We start from the raw sequence: 19,800 nt of genomic DNA on the forward strand, positions 1-19,800 counted from the left end.
ACCCCAGAAAGAGGAGCTAGTATTACTGACTGGAAACATATTGTTGGTAAATAAAATCACCCAGATTTGGGGAAAAATGTACTCTGCAATGTCTAATGCATTCTGTTAATCTGCATCATAAAACACAACAAAACTTGTCTAAAGTAAATTTTTTACATTGCAGGAAATACTGTTTATTTAAATGGATGAAGAGTTTTGAAAGGATTGCAGTCTTGCCAATAATATACCCTACTCTTTGAAGGCTTCTTAACAGAATATATTTTTCCTATACAAGTCAACAGTAGTCGAGTTGAGATTATTAAAATCTGTATTTTCCAGTTTTCAGATATGTGGCCAACATATCATTTATGGCTTCATTTTCTTTTAAGGGATTCTTATTTTCACTCTTCGACTTTATAATATTCACAAAATATATTTATATTTCCAGAGCCTTTCAGTACCTTTGAAGTGTTATTGTTATCATTAGCGCACAGCATTTTGCAGTTTAGTACAATGTAAGAATGTAATTCAAGGTCTATTACTCCTCCATATCATTTAGAAAATTGTCAAATAAAATTATACTCATCACCAAACTTGGCAGTACTTCACTGATCAGTTTCATCTTGGTTGTAATTATTTTTCATTTGTGTATGCTCAGTAATTTTTCATTCTATGCCTGTCCTGTACAGTAGTTTCACTTTTTAGATTTGACTTATTAGAAATTATGTTTTCTATTTTCATATTTCCTATTTCCATACACTACATTACATATGTTGCTTTACACCTATATAAGTTTTTACCTATATAAGATTTCATCCGTATGATTAATGTTATTAAATCACTTTTGTTATTGTTCCTGCTTTTTTCTGATTATCACAATAGTTCCAGGTACAATTGTTGACTAGCGCAGTGTTGCATACTGGTTCATATTTCCTTCCTGTCACATATACAGCCTCCTTAATTTTTGTTCCACTATTTTATAAACATTTCCAGAATATTTACCAAGGTGATTCTCTCACCTTCATTCTATTAATATGTTCACTTTTTTTAATTTTTATTTTTTGTACTTTCCTGACAGTTGGAATTTTTTAGAAAAAAAAATTAAATTTTATCAAGTATATTTATTCATTGCAATTAAAATCTTATTAACATACAATCCTGAACTGATAGATGCTTTCAGAGGTTCTGCAAATTTCATTTTTCAGCTTGTCTAAACCAGAAATAAAGTCAGGCATTTTAAAAGGACAGAAACCATTTCCTTATTTCTCCAAGAATGGGGTTACTTTGCTGCTTTTCTTCTTTTTAGCTCTTTAATACATGGCAAAAAAAATCCTCTGACATTAAAGAAAGTAAAAATTATAAGATCTGATGCTACAAAGGCTATTTACTTTCAAACAGTTATTAATCTCATCTCCTCAGTCCCTATTATCATGATTCCGAATGCTCTTCAAAGTTGGAAAAGGGAAACAAAAAAAATTATTGCAGGTTTATCCCCTATTTTTTCTAATATTTCTCCCTTGTTAAGAGAAAAACTTTACTGAAGGCCCCTGAACATCCACCTCAGTTTCTGTGAAAGCTTTTAGCTCCCACTAGGAAGGCCAGGCCTGATCTGCAATCTTCTTTCAAGTTGTTCAAAAAAATGCTGCTAGATGTAGGGGCATGGGCCGCTTCATTTGGGAGCTGCGTTTAAGCTCACGGTCCAATATTGACTTTTGCATGAGATGTATGTATGCTATCACTATCAAATCAAGTTTCAGTCTTGGGAGAAGCCAGAGAGGGTGAGACCACAAATACATCATGTTTTAGAGTGGTAAAGTATATAAATGTTACTATCAAATTTAGACTTCCTGATGCATGAACTAGAGCTTTCTCTCCTCTGATTAGATGGTGAACTTTCATTGGCTCTCAAAAAAAAAACAACAACCAGGTAATGTATCTTTCCTATCTTTAGTAATTGCTATTCTAAGAAATCTTAAAAGCCAAGTAAGTTATAGCCATATGCATAACAATTTTTATAGAAAACAGAAGGAAATTTATCCAACCATTATGGGCAGTAAAGTTTTAGTCTTTGTCATTTAGCACATTTCTGGTAGACCCTTTCCCAACCACACCATACAGACACATGAAGCATTATTCTGTTCTATTAGGCAGCATATTCTCAAGTTTTCTATCTTTTAACACTCTTTGATTTATCTTGAGGTAATATAGACTTTAAGATTGCAGGATAGGCAGAAAGACCAGTTTTCATACAGTGCAATCTTATTTTTAATAATATTTATATAATTATATTTATAATATTTAATAATAATAATTTATCAATCTCTGACTAGCTGACTAACCAGTAGATGGAAAAGACTGGTAGTTGTTATAATACTACCATGCCCAGCCTTTTAGAGTTATTCAGATCACCACTCTGAACAAAGAAAATGATATTAGTGGACTGCAGTGCACTGTGGTTTGAAAAGTGAGACTTCCAGAAATTGTAGTGGAAGATTACAAGGAACTCTTACTGGTTATAATGTGTTTGCATGGTCTCAGGATTCATACAGAAAGTCATCAACAAAAACCTAGTATTATGAGAAAAGAAACACATTCCACAGATTTCCCATATTTGAAACAGTTCCTGCTCAATACTAGTCTGAAATTATACTTCTGCGGCAGCCATGCTTGCAGCCTAATATCTACCAACACTTTATTGCTCTGGGGCTATCCAAGGAAAATATGAGGTCACAAATTACGTACATTAATATTTTATTCATCTCATAATATTGAGACCAGAGTTGATGTTAATGGAAGAATGAATGTATTGATCAAACTAAAGTACAGTCCTGACCACGATTCTCCCTTCAAGTAGAATTCTAGTGCTCTAAACTAGCTTAAGAAACTAGAAATCTACATCTACTATTTTATGTGAACTTTTAAGAGAACACATAGAAACTTGAACAGAAGACTCGTGCGACTATAAGGATAGTTACAAAAGAAAATGTATTGCTTTCAGGTGTAGTCTTCCCCTTTTTTTGGTGCAACATCTCATTTTTATTATTGTGTTAGCACCTTTAATTACTTTAAAAATACAAGTCACTATATCTGCTACTTTCACTAAAAACTACGTTAAAATGATTTAACACTGTAAGCATGTACAGGAATACATATGATGCTCTGGAAGTAATGATTCATTTCTTTCTACGTAAACTACTAGAGAATCAAAGAGCACAATAGCACTATTTGATATACCAAATTCTCAGCTACAAAATGTTATTGTTCAACAGAGTCACCACCACAAGCCAATGAATGGAGATAAGTTGATCAAATCACTTTTCGTTTCCTGGTGGGACAGTTGTGCATGGCCATCCAGACTGTTCTCCATCCTGATGCTATGCAAAGTGAAAACTAGAAGTGTGACTCAGCCTTTCAGAAAGAGATCACTACCTAGTCATTAACTTTTCTTTACCCTTTATTTTCAACTTAAAAAGCAAAGTGGAAATGAAGCTGTTTAAGTTGATATATTATGTAAAACTAACTGAACGCACACATATGAGGAAATAGGAAAGTGAAACCATTATGTCCCTTACCAGTTTCATATGTGATAGCAAGAACTGAGTCTGATCATTCACTCTTATGGGCAAATATATATTCTTAATTAATCCACTCAGGGACTACAAGATAAGGAACTCAAGACTAACTGTTAAATGCATTCACATCAATTACTTTCAAAACAAAAGTTTGCAAATACGTATCTTAAGTAAAACAGAAAGTTGGAAGAACTCACCTCAACTTAGCCAAAATAATGACTTAAAAAAGAAAACTAAATGTAGCAAATAACACCATGCTCAAAGCATAAACAGGAATGGTGTCAATTAGGTGTGATATTAATATGCTAGAGACAGTGTCTGTAGATACAATGCTGAACAATACCATTTGCTTGTTTCAGCACAGAAGTCAGATTTGATTAGTTTTCAGTATGTTTATTTTGGTTCTCTACTACTACTCCTGCAAATGCACACTTGTGCCTGAATACTGAAGAATTTTAGCTTTTATTGTGTTAAGTACACCCAGTCTCGAATGTCAAGCATTAATCCTAAAAAGGATGTACATAAGCTGAGCATGTAAAATGGGCAAACACGCTGCTCAGACTGTAGGACTTGCTGTGTTTACAACAGAAAGCTTTTATACACACTCATCTAAATCTGAGTGGGCAGCCCTGGGAACCTGACCAACATGTTTCTGAGCTTTTAAATGCAGTTGCAGTATAGAAAGTGATGATACATTTATTTGACATGTTCATGTATTTAAATTATGGACAATTCCAGAATAAACACACTTATCTTTCGTTTACACTAAATATTACAAATACATCTAAAGCATTTTTCCACAGACCCTACTGAGTGGTCAAATTCATGCAACTGCTGTCTGATAGGAAAACTTACCAGCAGGTTACCATAAATATTTAATGCTGCTTAATCTCAGTGAAAATTAGCGTAAAATTTAGCTTCAAATACAGTTTGACTCTCATCATTCAGCATACATCTATAACCCTAGTAATCCCAATGAGGTGTTTGTAGAGAGAGAAAAATGCATATGTCTGTAAATCTTGAGTATGTGTACTGCAAATCTAAGCTAAGATAAAGGATGGAAATTATTAGGGATAGTTTCTTAATATAAAATTTACATCCATTAGGAAGAATCATTCATATATTTCTGCGTTTTATATGTGACTGCACTTCTCTCTTCTTCAGTAAAACATAATCTTACATGAATCTTCTGCTTGGTTGATCTGTACAAAACATGTTAAAATACAACGAAATAAGGAAGTGTAGTTTATTTACAGCTCAACGTTGTAGCATCTATTGTCCACAAGTACTGTTCAAGCTATAAGCATTGGCATTTTCTGAGTCAGTGCACTGGTTAACACCATTTTTTGAATTTCTATCACTAGTGACACAAACTCCTGTGGTTGTATAGCTGAGTGTACCATCATAGAAAAGACACTGGCTTTAAGTGGCTGTCTTACTGAAGTAGGGGATCAAATCTTACTTCACCAGCAAAGAACTTATGTAGCTACAGTACTGTGTAAGTTGATTTGTGTGGACAATACACAAATATAAAGAACTAAAGAAACTGATTTTTACCTTCCGTAAATTTTGCTCATGTGAATATACCTTAATGATCTTAATAAAAAGAAAGGGGAAAAAAAAGAAAAAAAAAAAGTGCATTTATTGCATAAGATTCTTATAAATATTTAAGTTTCTAATTGCCAAAAAAGAATAAGGAAAGTAGTTGACTTTCTAACTTTTTGCAAACAAGTAGAATCATTAACAGTAGTCCACAATACTTCATTTAAAAAAGAATTTGCAGTAAAACTTTTGATATATAAATTTTCAAAAAGATTAAATTTCACAACACTTTGGTGACATTATTATGATCTCTAAGGTCCCTTCCAACCCGCACGAGACTATGATACTATGATATGATGATTATAAAGGACTACGTATACCTTTCTCATATGTACACCTTCCTCAAAGGAAACAGATTATTTCTTTAGGAGTATGAGATACAATTACAACATAATGAATTCCTATCTTTTTAAGCCAGCTAAAGTTAAACAATTTCAAAGTCAAATTCAGTATGTACTTTAGTATTCTTTCTGTGGAGCACACTGAAAGCAAAAGCACAGAGGCTTGCCTTTCTACATCAACACTGAACTTCAGTCTTGATCAATCAGATTGCTCACCCTAATGGTCTTGATATTCATTTTTAATGGAAATGTTCAAATTATGAAGCATATTTACACCTGTTGATAGCTTTATTTAAGGGAACAGCAAAATTTATCCCATAATCTGTTACAGGATGGAATATAGTGACAAAGAAATAGGAATTATGCTTTTTGCTGTGTGATATCTCACTAGAAATGAATATTACAAAGGACAAGAAATTTCCCAGAAGGACAAACAGCTTTTTAGATCTTCTAAATCTTTTGTTGCGTTAGTGATTACAGATATAAATTATCGATTTTCTTCTATGACAATAACTTTACTGTGTGTCATGCACTCAAAATTTAAAGCTTGATAGGTCCACAGTACAATTTCAAAATCATTCAAAGATGCTCAAAATATAATTAAGAAAAACATTAGACCAATTAAGGCTAAATGGTGGTATAAAATATTAAGGTAAAACATGTATTAGTCTGACATTTGCATTTTTATGAAGTATGAATCACAAAGAAATAAAAACTGCTGCTAAATTTCAGTTAAGTCCCTTTTAAAAATCTTGTTTCCATGGCAATGCTGAGAGTAAGTTTTCAGAGGATGTAAGATATGGATTTTTTATTTTAAAAAAAAAAAAAAAAAGAAAAGAAAAAACAACAAACAAAACAGTTTAAATGAGAAATTGCAACATTATGGCCTCTTTTCAATGTTCTAATATGCCTGAGAGGCACAGAAAATAAGTCACTGAGACATCAATGCCAGGATGAATGCAGGAGGACAGACCCCTACTTATTCTACTGTTTTTCAGTGTGCTTCTAACTAATCACAATCACCAGCACAATTCTGCTGCAAATTCACTAAGTGTTAAACAGACAATAGTATCTTTTCAATCTGAAGGCCTAGTGGTGCCGATTCAATTAGGAAAGTTTAATAACAACAACACTAATTATCAAGATAAGATGAAATTCCACTACAAAGGCTACCTATGACAATATAGCTAAGTGATTCTCCTTTTACATTCCAAATCTAAGAAAAGTTGTTCAAGTCTCTAATGAGTAATCAAGGATTGAGGTTTCTAGTCTACAAAAATCCTGTTGTGGCAAAAAAAAAAAAAAGAAAAAAAAAAAAAAAAGACAGAAACCTAACACCCAAATCAATACTGTATTACTCTCTCCACAGGCAAGAGCTGCTGGGTCAGGAAAATCATGAAAAATTCATAGCGGAGGTGGTCAAGTCATCCATAAGATAGAGAAAATAATGCTATATCTAAAGATCCCTTGAGCAATCAAAGACATTTTATAGATTTCACTGTGGATAAGTGCTGGTTTGTTTCATCTATATACCTTAATATTGTTCCTCTCTGATTTCTAACAGCAAATGAGGATGTTTTGGTCTATATTTACTGTCTTTCTTATTTACTTTATTAATTTCTTAGTCTTCATGCTCCACTGCAGCAATAGCAACCCACAGGAGAATTGTGAGTCATTCCTTCTAGTAGAAAAAGAGCGTAACACATCACAGAGAAGTCTTAAGACAAATACCTCAGCAGGTAAGCATAAATCTAACTACCAGAAAAAGTTTAAAAGTGCTTCGCTCATTTTTTCCGTGCCATCACTTCTGCAAAGGGACACCAGCAACAGGCCTCCATCATTTATAAAGTCTAAACTGAACAGTGTAAAATAGAAAGATCTATATTTTTTCATGAAGGGTAATAGACAAAGAATAAATATTTAAAGAAATGCACGTGGACAAGCTATAGAAACAAATACTTGTGCACAATACCTTGTACACATCTTCATTCTCGGTACAGCATCAAATTTTTGTCTCAGAAAACGGTAAATGGGTGGTGGCTGATTGTCTTCTCAAAATGAATATAAGAACATGATCCCAGAAAGGTGGGCACTGAACAGATTGAGAAAATGTCTTTCCTAACTTTGTTTATTGGAGACAAAAAAGAAAAACAGCATTAAAGATATTTACTTCAAATGTCTCCTGATGTTTAAATATTTGCTGCATACACCACAATTATGCCACTGTCATATATTGTTCCATTATCACTGCAGGAGGCTCTGAATTTCCAGCAATCATATTTGAAAGTACATTAGTGAACACACAGAAGATTGTGTGAGCAAATAAAGTGGCCAGTTTTCCAACATGCTGATGGTATTTTATTAATCTCACTGAAGTTGGATTGGAAACTTTCTCAAAGTTCCATTCTCAAAGAACATATGAGAATCATAATTTCATAACCATTACCACTACCCTGAGCATTCAATATGTTGAGGTTCTCATTTCCCAAATACTTCACCTTATCTTCAGTAAATTCTACAAATGACACTGGTTTCTAAGGACCAACTAAAGGTATCATAAATGGAAGAGAAGTTACCTTTGACAGATGAGAATACTAGAAAACCTCCATCTTTGTAAAGCTTGGATATTTCAGTGAGAGACACACACAGAGATGGAGTTTTCACATTTCAGCGTGCTTCCCTGTTATTAGCTGAATTCTGTACTGAAAACAACTATAACATACCTAATGGCAAGATATCTTCACTGCACCTTTTTTTACTATCTTACTTAGAAGGTTAAATTACATTGCCTAGGTCAAAAGTACTCTAGCTTAAAACATTTGCAAGAGTAGCATAAAAGAGTTCAATTTGTCTTATTTTAACCTATTGGCAGTTATTTGTGTGGTAGACAGATTCTTCTTTTTGTACTTACACCTATTGCTACCCACAGAAGTACTTTGTTCTGGGGTGTTCCTACGCAAGAGGTGCATACAGATACAAAAACGCACCAGTTTCTTTATAAGAGAATGAATGCTAGAGGGGAAAAAATAAATTAAAAAAAATAAAAATATAAATATAATAAATAAAATTATATATATATAAATATATATTTAATATATATATTTAATTTTATTTACATATGAAAATAAATATATATAAAAATAAAAAATCTAATAAATTTGTGCTGCTTCCACAAATATGAAGATAACTCTCATGGAAATGCTTATAAACTTTGCAGTTAATTATACACTTGATCTAGAAAAATATATATATATACCTGAACATATTTTTAAAGTTTCATTCATTTTCCATAAATAGTACATCTTTAATAAATTAATCTGTTTAATAGAAAACAATTTACAGCTTGATTAGTACTGCATTGAAAAGTGAAATAGCTGTATCATTTACTGAGCTCCTATCATGTCCCATAATATCTCTAACAGCATGCATGCTCTCACAATAACCTAACCTTAGCATTCTTAAAAACTGTGTTTCATAGTAATGTAAAGGTCTGTACAAACAGGAAAGTATTTTAATGTAGAAAATTTGACACTATCACTGCACTTTTCTTCAGAAATGTTCATTCCTTTCTTTGACATATTTTTGGCTTGCACAACAGGGTGCCAAACATTTGTGACAGCTTACAATAGAAAAACAATATTGCTTTTAGTTAACAATGTTAGCTATGAATATATATTGACAGCATTTTCACTGCAGATTTGCTGCCAACATAATACAAAGCAAATAGCATTCAATATGTTGGAACACTCAGGGGAATTAAAGAGTTTCAAAAACAAATTTATGGCATTAGATGCTGAATGCTAAATCTAATGAAAATGCAAATTCAGAAGTATCTCCTGCACATACTTCATGCAAAGGAATGCAGTTTGATAAAGTGATAAAATTCAGATTGTTTTAAGTCAGGAGAAAATTATGTTAAAATGCCTCTGCTTGGTTGACTTTTTATAAAGCCAGTTCTACCACAAAGACTAATATGTTTCCTGAAGTCTTTCTGCTTTGTTTCCTCAAGTACATCTGAGAGAGATCATAATAAAAGCCAAACTGCAAATGTTCCCACATGTTTTGAGATTGTACAAATACAAAGATGTTTAATTTTAATACCTGTAATGATACAACTGTCCCTATATCACTACAAGCATCACTGTCCCTTTGAAATAACAGAAGCAGATTTTTGCTAACAGGTCTGAATGTTTGTTATTCTATAGAAGAAGCATAGGAAATCTGATTTAACCTTATTACAACACAGTAATGTACAGGAATGTTGCAGTGTCATCTCCTGCATTATTGACAGTCCTTTAAGTGACATGACATTAATTATTTTGCCAATGGTTTCAAAACTATGAAGGAAGGTTAGCAATAGCACTGCCAAGAAAACCAAAATTGTTTTGTAGCTGTGCTATGATTAGTTAGGATTTGTAGATGTTCGTGATATTAATAATATACTTCAAGTAGTTCAACACTTAATGCTAACAGTGCTGTCAAGACATAAAAATGCTATGTAAGCTTCAAAATAACGTTAATATCCACTCACACAATCAGTACCAATAAAAATACAACTGACCTACAACAGACTGCATTTGCTTGTTATAAATGTTTTCTTACTTAGTTTTCAGTATGTACCTGGTTGCATCGTGTATTTATAGCTCTTATATTCATATATTAATGACTATATTTCTTATATAAAATTCTATGGATTACTTTCAAACTAAACTCGACTACACAAATGGCCACAGCTAGCAGAAATAAGAGCTGAAAGATAATATAAGACTCCTTGCAACTGCCTGAGCTTTGTTTTAATTCAAATGGCTTTATCTAAAACATCCAATTTGGCAGAAATAAAGGGGGAAAATCCCTGCTTCACCAGATGAGGTTTGCAATGTTCTATCCAAGTGATCTATGAATATTTCCTCAGTCACAAATCTTCTAGAAAACATTCGAAAACTAAAAGTGACTGACTTAAATTCAATATTTCTTATAGATAGATATAAAATTATATAAATTGTGAGGAAAAAGATATTGGGTTTCTCTTCTGACCAATTCAATTTTTCAGATTTATTTCTTATCTTCTAAATAACAAAGAAAAAAATCTTATTTCTTCAACAATATATGTCTCTAAGCACTGAATAGTAAAATGGTTATAATCCGTAATTATTCAAACCCAATGAAACACTCAATTTCGGAATGTCAGACTTATTAGAGAATTGAATATAACATACTTCAGAACTGTACTTGACCTTCAGGACCATGAGATCCAAACTATTGCATGTTGCAATAGTCTAAACTACAAACTCCTCCATTATTTCTACTGCTACAACGAGAAAGCCACAACTCTACATCTAGAGCAAGGAAGAAAAATCAAGAACACTCAAGCTTTGTTTTCACTGATCTATGAACTGGAAAACTTACTTCCTAGCACATCAACCACAGTTTGGGCCTGTATGCAATAAGCATCAAATGAGTGATTTTTTTAAAAGCTGAAGTACCCTTCCAGTAGTAATGAAGGAGTAAACAACATTTAATTTGTTAACATTTACTCTGTCTCTTTTCATGGACCATCAAGGAAAGCATATTTTACTTTCCCCTCCCCCGCCCCCCCCCACCTCAATATCTGCTTAATAAAAGGATTTCCTGGTAATCTACACTAAATCTCACTGAAGGGTGACAACAAAAATCAACATGCATCTCTGAAGAATAATCTCGCCAAACATTTACATTTAAAATATTCATTTGTATTTATGCATGAGATATTCTTGGCAAAAAGAAATTCTTTTCCTGTATGCATACAGTCTCTTTCTGTAGGCTTTTACAGTTAGCAGAGTTTAAATCAATAAAATAAATACATATTACTCAAATTAGTTTTGTGACAAAAACAGCTAGAATTCATGTAAAATAACAATTTACTTAGGTAGGAAGTTGTACTAATCTCTGCTTCACATAAATTTGTTTTCTCCTTCTGCAGCCGTAGGGAGGACACGACCCACAGGGATCAGCTATTGTAGTCGAATCCTGGCTATTCCAAACCCATGGAATTGCCATTCCACACGCCTGCCAGAAGGATATTCTGTTTAATCTGGCTATTGAGGCAACTCTAACATATGAAATTCAATATCAGTGTCAAGTTTGAAGGAGAAAACATGCCCTAGTATAAATCCCACAATATTCTGTAGTCCTCTAGTGTTGGGATTAGTTTTGCCCACAGAACTGCACAGAATACAAACATACAAGATGATGAAGTGTAAGCAACATTCTACTTTCTGCATCACTCCTGATGGTCGTGCGCTAAAGTGTGTTCATCCTACAAGGAGAAACCATACCTCAGAGCACAACAATAATAATCCTGTGTGTGAAGCTTCATGTGAGTTTTAAGAGGGTAGTACGAGCACACTAGACAAGCCTTTACAAAACAGAAAATACTCTATACAACTAGAAGCATTCTGTAGAGAATCACCATTTTGTTGCAAGAGAAATACAGTCAGATTTGTCATTACAAGAAAAGCCTGTTACAATATGCAAGTTTAAGGGTTTGAACTCATGGTCTTCAGTGATAGAGGCTAAACATATAAAATACACAAGAACGCTGATAAGAATGTTCTTCTCAGGTTTAAAAATTATAGTGACTTGTCATTTACATTGGAAAATTATTAGGGAAAAAGCGAACAGAAGCAATAATCTCATACAGTAACAGGCCTAGAGAAAACAAAAGTTTGGGGGCAAATTATTTATATTGCTTATACCAACCTACTAAAAGCTTTGGAAATATTATCCATTCAATGTCAACGTAAGCAATAGACAGCAACATACATTAGATTTCACAGAAATACTTGTAGTTGTTTTAAATCTATGCTGAATATGCTCTGCTGTATATGCAGTCTTTAGTAAAAACAGTAATAAAAAACTCATTTCTACTCGAAAAGCCTTCTCAGCTTTAGCTGCAACATAACATAATACGTATTTAGACTAGTGTGTTATTTAGTAAAAGATGTCCAAACAAGATGATTTGATGTTGGAATAGTCATCTCAGAACAACCAGAGCAATGTAAGGTAAAATAATTGTCAAGTCAATCTCTAGCTTACACTTTATTGCAGAAATAAATTGAACTCTGCTCTAGCTTTTTGACATGTAATTCTGATACTAATGGGTTCAAATCCATTTCTCTTTGCTCTCCTTCCTAACAGGAAGCTTTATGTAATACTGTGTCAGAAATCTACCAGCTACTGGCTAATGTTTCCCTTAAATAAAAGTATCTGCCTGTAATAGTATTAACAGCTGCCATCAGTTTACAGTAATGAGCTGCAGTTCATCACAGTAGCGCTAGTATGAAAATTAGAAGCTTCCACGGAGCTTCTCAATTTGCAAAAAAAATTACCAGAGCCATCATCAGCCAATGCGTAAGAGCAGACATTGGCTATTTAAGGCTTACAGGCCAGATCTTACACCAGTGCAACTATACACAACCATTATAATTATAATCCGTTGGTGATACCATATTAAGTACTAAATACTCATTAGTTCTCATCTGGGGGGGTCATCAATATACAAATACACACCTGTTTTTCAGGATTTCCTAAAGCAAAAAATTGGTTTTTTTCCCCCAGAGGACTTCACAGTTTATTCAAAGGAAGATTTAAGGATTTTTGGCTTTAGAAAAAAAAAAAAAAGATTTAATTATGCTTAATTTAATATCTTGGGTCACCTATACTGTGCAGAGGTAACTTCCAGTTTTGATTAATGTAAAAATAAATATTAATAATGCTATCAAGTCAGCTGCTTTTTTTTATTATTATTTATTATTTTTATTTTTTAAGTTGTATAACTTAAAGCTTAGTATTTCCAGAACTTGGTAAATCAATTGTATGTTTATAAGAAATATATCTATAGAACTAAGTACCTGATTCATTATTTCACACTCTGAGCACAATGACCCAATACTGGGCTCACGTGTTAAAATCACAGGTAGCATAAGACACTGATAACGGAAATGGGTTGCAGGATCTAGCTCTCTAGTTTCAGCTCAGATGCTTAATAGAGGATTCTTAGAGGCATATGCTTAATAAACTCACTCCATCACCAGCCTGCCATAGTACTGGCTGCTTCACTGCTCTTTCCAAATGAGGATTTCTGAACTACAGATTATATTCCTACAAAATATAATTCCTTTCTTAGACTTCCATGGCAGAAAGAAAAGAAAACAATTTGCTACAACTTTTCAGCACTAGCTTCTGTTTCTATTGTTTAGCCTGGAAACAATGTTTTAAGATATCTAATCTGATTCCCCTTTCACAGACAGAGACATCTTTCATGAGAAAAGGCTGCCCAAAGTCCCATCCAGCCTTGTCTTGAATATTTCCTGGGATGAGACACACAACTTCTTTGAATAACCTGCTCCAGGATTTTAGCACTGTTATTATGAAAAAAATAATAATTCTTCCATATAACAAATCTATATCTACCATTTCTTAATTTAAAACCATTACCCCTTGTCTTATCACTACACGCCTTTGCAAAAAGATTCTTCCCATCTTTCTTACAAGTTCCCCTTGAAATACTGCAATAACAATCCTGATGTAAACACTTTCCGGTTATAAAAATAGAATTAAAACAGATTTGCATGAAAGAAAATTAACACTGAAACTGAAAAAAACTGAAAAAGGAGGTATTTAGTCATTTAAAAAAAAAAAAAAAGTTTTTAAAAAGGAAAGAAAATAAGCATGTCACATCACTGACATCAAGATCGACATAATGCTGATTTTGTTTATGGCATTTATAACGTATTTTTGACATTCAGAGTGACAGATGCCATCATAATAGGAAATTAAACACACCTGGCCATTAGTCTCCTGTAAGCATAAACCAGAGTAATATCTCAAACACACAGTCTGTTTGCAATAATTAGAAAACACTGGCATCTAAATTTTCTTAGCGACATCTGGAAAAGTTTATGAATTTAACACTGTCATGCCAAGAGAGAAAATTTCATCTGGACAGACGTTGTTTTACTAACATTGAATATTGACTGTGTTTACTAAACTGTGTATATTCTCTACTTTTCAAAAGATGACACATCAGAACTTTGGATAATCCCAGGGAGATGCACAGTGTACTGTATTTGGTAAAGCTTCACGTGCACCCTCAACCTATTACAAGCACAACAGTATTATTGATCCAAAATAAAATTATGCTTACTTGAAAGGATTCCAGTTTGGAAGAACCATCGTTCACAAATCTAATTTTATACATGACCAACATAGGCACAAGTTTCAAAAATGGAAAAACTATTTTTCTTCAGAACAGCGGTATGTTCAATTGATTTTCTTTTTTTTTTTTTTTTTTAATGTTGAGATGAATATACAATCTATTTCAAATGTCATTGTTTTGTTTCTTATTTAATTAACATTTCATGTGCCTTCTTCTGTAAATAATTACTTCAATTACTACTATACATATAATCTAACCCTAAGCACTTTGCACTTTCAAGCTACAACAATATTAAAACACTTTCTAATGAAGAGATCGGTGAAACTACTTTTTAGACATTGGGGCTCCATGGAAATAATCCATTATGTTTTCTAATACACACTGCAGATAATTCAAGGCCTCATAACAACTGGATCCATTTATGTTATCACATACTACAGTCCTATAAGATCGTACAAATTTTACATCATGAATCTGGCTATGTCATTCCTTCTTTTTTTCCCCCCCCTCAAGCTGAATGGCATATGTTTTACAAAATCGTAGTTTACCTACCCTGTATTAAATGCAGTTACATAAAAGATGTCAAAATGCACTAAAAATAGTCTGTGTCTTGTTTTAAAGATGCTTTTTTTTTTTTTTTTTTTTTTTTTTTTACATATATGTAGAAAACATGTCCAATAACTATCTCCAAGGTTTTTTTGGACAGTAATAGAGACCTGAGAAAACCAATAAGACCAGTTCTCAGACCAGCTGCAATTGAAGAACAGGGAGAATGCCTTCTAAGTAAATAAGAATTGTCCTCTATCCTTCTCAATATGTTTTGTCAGTATCTTTATGATGGAGAACTCCTAATGTATTTATCAACACTTACTGAAGAAAATTTGGCAATCTTCGGAAACCCCTTATATTGGCAATTCTTTTTTTAATCTCAGTGAAAATATCACTTCTGAATGTGATTCATAGGACAGCAGAGCTGTTCAGAGTACATACACATACAAAATATATTGTATAGACTAAAAGTGCATTGGTATAATATGGCTGCTGTACTTCAGAGTAATTAATAACCTCAAAGATATTTTTCATCTTTTCATCACTTTGCTGCATACAACTCTAATCTCTTCTCAAATTCATTAGAAGTAAATCTGCTGGTACAGAGGTCATCTTTCACTATGTGGCTACTGTATCTGGAACACTGATTGTCTACACCTTAAATAGAATTTCTAGGCATGGCCCCAGAATGAAATAATTACTATTTTCACCTGTTAACTCCTCTAACTGAGGTATACTTGCAAGTTTTTTTTATATAATTTTTCACATGTACACATCTTTTTTCCCCTTAGTTCTCAAATTAATCACTGTTTCTTGTAACACCTTTAATGACATTCTAGCTTAGAAGCAATCGTGCATCTGAAGCACTGTCTATTTAAAATACTTGAAATGCTAACTAGATGTGACATTTGTTCATCCAGTTTTCAGCTTCACAAAGAAGGCAAAAATCCTAGACAGTGCTGTAGAGGCCATGGTTAAAATTAATGGGAAAAACCCTACCCAATAAAAAGCATTGTTCAGAAAAAGACAGTAGCCTGTGATACATGTATAATTAGAGAAATTGGTGGCTTTGCCCATTAGGATGGGCATTCTACAAAAAATCCTATTTTCTTCATTCTCTTTCTCATGGTTATTGTAAAAGTCATCAGAGCATGTCAGTCCTTATATAGAATACACCAGTTGTGGGGTTGTTTCTTTCTTCATTCGTTCCCATATCAGTGTTAATTGAATTCATTGAACAAACGACTAAAGGAATCCAAAGTTCAAATCTTATCAGACCAACTGACTTGGAAGTCAGAAACCATATGGGGAGACCAGAAGGCCAAATTTTACACCTCACAGGCATATTATATAATGGTTCCTTCTTCCCACAAATGTAAACCATTATCTACTTTTTTCAGTTTTCCTTGTTAAAAATAAAACAAAAAAAACCCAGAAGATTTAACGAACAACATGACGTGTGATGTCAAATGTCCATGTTATAAAGGAGTTCAATTACCAGTTTCCTAATGAAAGAAAATTTATACTTGTTCTAATGTAATATAGTGAAAAGCATCAAATAAAATAAATTTATCATACATTTCTAAAAGAAAATCTGAAAAGATTCTGGCACACAATGCTGTGCTACGTAACACAGTTCTTTTACTTGCCCGTTACTGAAGTACAACAGGGAACTAACACACAGGTAAGAAAGGAAGCAAAAAGGAAGCAATCACTGTGAAAAAGACTTAAGTATGATAGTGAACAACAAATAGGCATGAGTTTCCATAGTGATAAAATAACAAAAGGCTGCTGCAGTTTCCAGCTGTCTATATACCAAGAGAGCAACAGAGCAAAGGGACTAGAATCTCTTCTCTGTAAACTGGCATGCTAGTGAACTCAAAATTGGCTATTAAATGTCAATTCCATATTATGAAGAAAATATTGTAGGAATTGGAAGAGGAATAATAATAAAAGCAAGAAGTTCTGCAAGAAGTAAAACCATTAAGTGCTATGGATTTGGATTTCATGGTTGGATTCTCTGCTATCTTAAATATGCAAATTTCAATGAGTACTTTTTCCTGCGTGTCTCCTCTGTGGATTCTCTGTTGTTGAATAAGAAATGATCTCATACTACAGCCTTTCTGCCAGTGGGAACACTAATGGGGTCTTCTGCCCATCTGGCTGTTTATTGTCCTGAAACTTACAGGAATTCCTGTCCAGTGGGGTTGAAACTGGATAAGAGTTAAAAAGCCACTGAGAGAAGGGAGTGGAGAAAGATCATTAACCACACCAAAATCTGGGCTAGCAAGTGTAACATAGACTGTATGATCATATAGCCTTGTTTTCCAAGGAAACTAGGCTAATTATCAAAGGATTGGAAAGATCCACTTATGAAAGTCCAAAGGTCCCAAAGCAGAAAAACACTTTAAGCTAAGGTGATCTGTTGGATACAGGACAGGAAAAGCCAAACATGATAACTAGGATAAGAGATAAATGCTGAAGAATGTGATAACAAGTGTTATCATGTTAGTCAAGGATGGAGAGGATTTTTTTTGTACTACTTTTTGTACTATTTCTAAGCAGAAGTACAACTAAGAATAAAGCGATTAAATAGAGAAAAAATTTAGGCTAAATATCAAGCAATGGTATTAGTGAGAGGAATCAAATGCATACAGTGAAACCTCCATGGTTAAGACAAAACCACACTATAAAAAAAAAAAACCAAAAACACAGAACACATGAACAGTGAGACTGACTAGAATATCTCAAAGGTTTTTCCTCATATTTCTCTCTAGATTCATAATATATCATGGTGCACTAAATATAATGTAAAAATCACTACTTTCTAGTAGTTGAACTGAAAACTAAATGAAAAATACAGTGCTTGTCTGATTCTTGCCTTTCCACCTTGCCTTTTTCATTCACTTTTTATCAGTTTGCCACTGTTGGATGCCAGTGTCTGATGCAACAGAAGAAAAAAGAAATAGATGATTGCTAAGCCAGATAGTGAAAGGGAGTTGCTTGTTTTCTCATGATAAATTTGAAATTAGTTTCATTATGAATAAAAGCCTTAGCGTAAATATTAAGCAAGGCTGAACAGAATCTTACCATGTGAAAATTCTCAAATTTTTTATTTTAAATCAAAATAAACTAGTTAGGAATTTGAAACAATGAAAAGGAACAGTAAGAAAAAAAAATGGCATACATAATACATAAAACTAGTAAATTTAGTAACCTGACCTAATTGGCTGAAACCAGACCTGGGATGTGTTAACACAAAAATCTGCCTACCTATCATATTATCTATATGTTACAGCAACAGTAGGTATAATTTATACAGAAAATTACTTAAATAGAGTTAAGATTTGTACTTCTGCCAGTAAAGAGATAGACGTTACATGCATATTAGTGCAACAGTTCCAAGTAGTATGGCACAGTATGGTTTTTGTTATTTTATAGCAATAAAAATAATCAAAATGCACAAACCAGGTTACATAGAACATTTGAAATAGCAATTTCTAGAATTCATTTAATATAGCTGAGATGCAATGACTAATACTGGTCATGTCTGCTAGCACAAAGACCTAAATAAGGTTCCAGACTAGATTACATTCATGCAGGTCTCATTTTAACGGAAATTGGAGAGATGAAAAAAAGATTATAGGAAGACACATTATAAAAACAGACCTCACAAGTCAAACTTAATAGTGAAACCGTTCTCTTTCATGTAGACAACCATGAAAACAAATATCCTGTAAGCACTAGATATATATTGTATCTTTCTACCAGATCTCTTTGCCTCCTTGAGACAGATTCTCATTCATCTCATGACTATATAATTTGATCATAGTTGACTAAGGCACAACAGGGGAAAGGGCCTGTCTGATAAACTATCAGGCTCCAGGAAGATAGATAAACAATTTCATGATTTCTAGTTGTAACAGGAATGGTACAGTGGTGGATATAAAGATATTAGTCTCATACGAATACAAGTATCAAGCTTCTTGAGTTTTTCTCTTGGGCTTTTTTCCCCCCATTAGGTGAAAATAACAGTCTGATTGTTATAAAGAATAAAATACCAGAATAAAATACAAGGAACATGTGGAAAGAGGAATTAAATCTCTGTTAACTCATCAGTGTCAAAATAAAGACTCAATTGTTTTTATTTTCACTTGTTTTAAAATAAAAAAATATATATACTTCCTCTATTTGTTTATCATGGGGTTTTTTTGTCATTATTTCATTTTAAAATGAAAATAGATGTTATTTAAAAGTAGTTGAAACAGTTTCCTATCAAGTTCTTTCACATTTAAAGATAAACGTTTTCCACAGGGCTCACATAAACTGGCTACCTCTCTTCTGTTCCAAGACACAATAGTAATATCTGTTTGGAATTCTAACTTGTTGTTCTAGATGTATTAAATGAAGGATTGAGTGATAAGAGTTGAACACCTACAGTGGACCTGGTTTTCATATATAGATCAGATAAATGCATAAACGTTAGTATAAATCAGGCATTATCAATACAAATAGTATTAGGTGGTAATTCTTAAGCTGTCTTAGTAATGATTACCTGTTT

The 19,800-nt window shown here is 33.0% G+C and overlaps 1 protein-coding gene and 1 long non-coding RNA gene across 4 annotated transcripts in view; one reads left to right on the forward strand and one right to left on the reverse strand.

Moving 5' to 3' along the window:
• Positions 1-18,859, forward strand: part of LOC107317606 (uncharacterized) — a 31,848-nt gene extending 12,989 nt beyond the window's left edge. The window contains exon 2 of the long non-coding RNA XR_014933054.1: positions 164-18,859. This is a non-coding gene — a long non-coding RNA (uncharacterized LOC107317606). The remainder of the gene's footprint in view (positions 1-163) is intronic.
• Positions 1-19,800, reverse strand: part of LOC107317605 (BEN domain-containing protein 5) — a 799,506-nt gene that overhangs the window by 738,132 nt on the left and 41,574 nt on the right. The gene's annotated exons all lie outside the window — the stretch shown is intronic.

This window comes from Coturnix japonica, chromosome 11, assembly GCF_054131305.1.
Source record: "Coturnix japonica strain WE chromosome 11, WE-NBRP24, whole genome shotgun sequence".
In the NCBI taxonomy this organism is placed as follows: domain Eukaryota; kingdom Metazoa; phylum Chordata; class Aves; order Galliformes; family Phasianidae; genus Coturnix; species Coturnix japonica.